Source organism: Podarcis gaigeae, assembly GCF_964106915.1.
Source record: "Podarcis gaigeae genome assembly, chromosome: 1".
In the NCBI taxonomy this organism is placed as follows: domain Eukaryota; kingdom Metazoa; phylum Chordata; class Lepidosauria; order Squamata; family Lacertidae; genus Podarcis; species Podarcis gaigeae.
The window spans coordinates 14,096,423-14,100,362 of NC_139678.1; the positions used below are offsets into that span (position 1 = coordinate 14,096,423).

A 3,940-nucleotide genomic window follows, 5' to 3' on the forward strand; every position below is an offset into this window, starting at 1 on the left:
TAATAAATTTGTTAGTTTCTGCAATACCTACTTTGTAGCTTCTTGCTGCAAAAGACTCGCACAGCTACCCCCTATGAAAATTGAAATAAGCAAGTTTTCTTTGGGAATTTGGATTCTCTCATTACTCACTTTTAAAATGGGACATGTGTGAATTCTCTACAGCCAAGATCATTACATATCTGTATTTTAAATACAGGACCCAAACAAGGGAGAAGACACGTCATAAGGTTGTTACCTTTCATACAACGTTCATGCATTTGTTCAGGGAATTGTTATTGTTTAAACTATGCAATTGTGATAGAAAATAAACAGACAAGAATAAAATATAAAGTTTTTAGCACCAGAAATCAGCAGCAAAACATTTGGTTCTAACATACATCCTAAATATTCTGTCCCAATCATTAGTGGAGTTTAGCGTCTGACAACACAAACACATTTTTAAAAGGTTTCCCCACAGTTGTTGTTTTTCGGACAGGCCAGCCAATTCACCTAAGGTTGCCATTCAAAGGGTGCTTACCTAGAAGCAAATTACACAGAAATCAGTGGGGCTTACTCCTGTGTCAACATGGTTAGGGCTCAGCTATTAATGATTAAGCAGCTGTGTATCTCCTGTACACTAATCCTGCACTGGCTTCGGTGTCAATCTGGAGCAAACCATCAGGTCATCATCGGAGGGCAGCTTAAATAAACTTAGCAGCTCCGAGAATGCAGGATTCCAATCCTATGGAATGTTCTCAGGCAAGTGCCCTGGGAGACTTTGACACACACTTACCCTGAAGCAGTTCCACTGAAACCGGCTGACGTACAAGAAACTGTTCTAGGGTAAGTAGCGTTTGAGGCTGTAGTCCTCAAATTCCTTCCTTCCAAAGGAGGTCTTAGTGACTTTTGCCATGGAGGCAACTGGGAGGGGAGGAGCAAATGTCATCATTCTGAAAACGCAGAATGATTTATCTTCTTTCATTTTGGCAGCCATTGAACCAATCTGTTGGCACACACAAAGGTGCGTGTGGGAACTGGTCCTATACGCCCAGGCGAACACACCTTCCTTTCGATATAGACCGGAATTACCTGTGGGACTTGACGGCTTGCTCACCGACTCTGCGCCAGCCCAAATTGTTCCAACAGGATTTTTTGTCCTCATCTCGTCTCTCCCTCCCCCCTCCCAATCTCGCACTCTTTCTATTTCTCACCCATTTGACAACAACCTGTCACACCCCCTAACTTACTAACCAGCGGAATTATTCTCATAGAATGTCTTACACCTATCCTACTCCATATTATAGAACTGACATCCATGAGGACTGGAAACTTATTTTTTAAAAACACCGTTAAAGCTGATTTTTAATCCCTGAGTGCCGCTTGCTTCGCTTCCTATTAAATCTGAAAGGAAAGCCCAATTTCTTTGCTTGGTCGCTTACTCCATTGATTACAAATTTTGAGGGATGGGTTAAAAGAAAACCAAACCCCGTCCTGAATTTCTCATCTCCAGGGCAGCTTCGCCACGTTCAGTGGGATGCCTTTGCCGGTGGCTGTCGGATGGTGTCCTTTCCCAGGTCGGTGTGTCCCCCTCCCTCGAAATGAAACTCTTCCTCCAGTGACTGCAGCCTGAAGTCCACAGGGCAAGTTCTTTCGCCTCCTCCTTTTCCAGCTGGCGATGCTCAGGCCGCCCGGGTCAAGTGGTCCTAAACATTTCACAATTATGCTACAGAACTGTTGAACTGTTAAGAACCACTGCACCCAGCAGGCTTAGATATCATTTGGAGAGGAGGGGGGGTCGGGAGGAGTCGTTTGGTGTCCCTACCCGCCTGCTGCATCCTCCGGAGACCTGCTTAAGCCGGACAAAACAAAAGCGAGAGAAAAAAGACAACAAAGTCAAAAGAGGGGAGAGAGGGGGAGAAAGAAAGAAAAAAGAAAGCACAGACAGGCCAAAGACAATACCCTTTTGATCTCACCCTCCCACCCCCTCCCCAAGCTAGTTGCGCGGTTTGCAGACAAAACCACTTACGAGGTGTCCAAGCAGATCCTTGGAAAGGGGGAGGAAATAAAATCTCTGCGCCCAATTCCTGCGTAATTAGGAAGGGCTGGAGAGGCAAGAGGGGCGTGCGGGGGTCCCAGGACGGATGCAAACTGAGCACCTTAAATGCCATTATCCTCATGGGAGACCAAAGCGGAGCTGGAGCCACGAGGTGCCAGGAAAGTAAAAGTTTCTCTGTGTGTGTGCCTGTGTGTGTGTGTGTGGCCAGCGCTGTCTTCTCGCTCGCCGCCGTCTCCCGGTGGAGGCAGGTAGAAAGGTAGGCAGGTAGCAGCAGCAGCGTCTCCGTCCCGATCTGCGCTCAGGCACCTCTACCTGCCCCGCCTTATATACCTGCCCCACTCCTTCGCCGTCCCCTGCAGCAGAAGTCAAGAATGCGGCCCTCGCCCCTGCCACGACCTGTTTTTCCAGGCGGCCTTTGCAACGACAGCAAGCCAAGTGGGTGGGTTGGTTGGGCGATGATGTCGGCGCGAGGCTCGTTTCTTTCCTTTTTTTGTTGTTGTTGTTGTTCTTCTCCCCAAGCGATCATCATCTGGGGCGGTGTAAACGTCAGCAGCCAGAGAGAGAAAGGGAGAGTCAAACCTGTTCTCCGCTGCGCGTTTCTGCAGCCGCCGCCGCCGCCTCCTCCCCAGCTGCTGCCAGGTGCGCGCTGAAAAGTTTTGTCACCGGGCGGGGAGCAACTGCTCAACAGGTTTGGCAGAAGCCGAGGGTGGCTCCTTAAAGCATAAGGAGGGGGGGAGAGAGAGGGGAAAAGGTGAGGGTTTTTTTAAAGGGGAGACTCCACCCTGGGCTTTCCCCGCGCACGTTCCCCTTGCCAGGAAGAAGCTAAAGCGAGAGTGCGGGTCTCCAGGTAGCCAAAACGGCGCCGTGACACCCACACAAGGGAGGTAGCTATCAGAAAGCCTGGGAGAACCTAAGGTTTGCAGCAGGACAAAAACAAACTATGTTGTTGTTGTTTAGTCGTTTAGTCGTGTCCAACTCTTCGTGACCCCATGGACCAGAGCACGCAGGCACTTCTGTCTTCCACTGCCTCCCGCAGTTTGGTCAAACTCATGTTAGTAGCTTCGAGAACACTGTCCAACCATCTCGTCCTCTATCGTCCCCTTCTCCTTGTGCCCTCCATCTTTCCCAACATCAGGGTCTTTTCCAGGGAGTCTTCTCTTCTCATGAGGTGGCCAAAGTATTGGAGCCTCAGCTTCACGATCTGTCCTTCCAGTGAGCACTCAGGGCTGATTTCCTTCAGAATGGATAGGTTTGATCTTCTTGCAGTCCATGGGACTCTCAAGAGTCTTCTCCAGCACCATAATTCAAAAGCATCAATTCTTCAGCGATCAGCCTTCTTTCTGGTCCAGCTCTCACTTCCATACATCACTACTGGGAAAACCATAGCTTTTACTATACGGACCTTTGTTGGCAAAAGCAACTATAGAGATTGTAATGGGGCGCCCAAAAACAGGGCAGTGATGACTGAACATGCTTGGTGAGCTCTGCCTGCTGGTTTTTGGGTGGCAGGGAGGCGCAATGCAATAGAGCATAGCTGGCTAGCTGTCAGTCAACCTGAGTAGGGACAGAACAGAAGAAGAGTCTTGGATCAGGCCAGTGGGTCACCTTCTTGTCCATCATCCCATTCTCACAGTGGCCAACTAGAAGCTTCTTGGGAAAGCTGCAAGCACAACAGCACTTGTGATTCCGCCCAGCTGGTGCTCAGAGCTACACTGCCTTCAACAGTAGAAGGAGAACATAACCAAAATGCATTCTGCGCTGCAACATTCCATGCTGCAGCATCTTGCTGCAGGCCCCATTTGCTATACAGTGGTACCTCGGGTTACATACCCTTCAGGTTACATACGCTTCAGGTTACAGACTCTGCTAACCCAGAAATAGTGCTTCAGGTAAAGAACTTTGCTT

At 49.1% G+C, this 3,940-nt stretch overlaps 1 long non-coding RNA gene across 1 annotated transcript; it reads right to left on the bottom strand.

Annotated features, from left to right (window-relative positions):
- Positions 1 to 328: 328 nt before the first annotated feature.
- On the bottom strand, positions 329 to 2,297 carry LOC310839477. Its single transcript, XR_014561539.1, has 2 exons — positions 1,994 to 2,297; positions 329 to 1,815 (listed from the first exon to the last, which is right to left on the bottom strand). It is a non-coding gene; the product is annotated as an uncharacterized lncRNA (long non-coding RNA).
- Between the last annotated feature and the right edge of the window lie 1,643 nt (positions 2,298 to 3,940).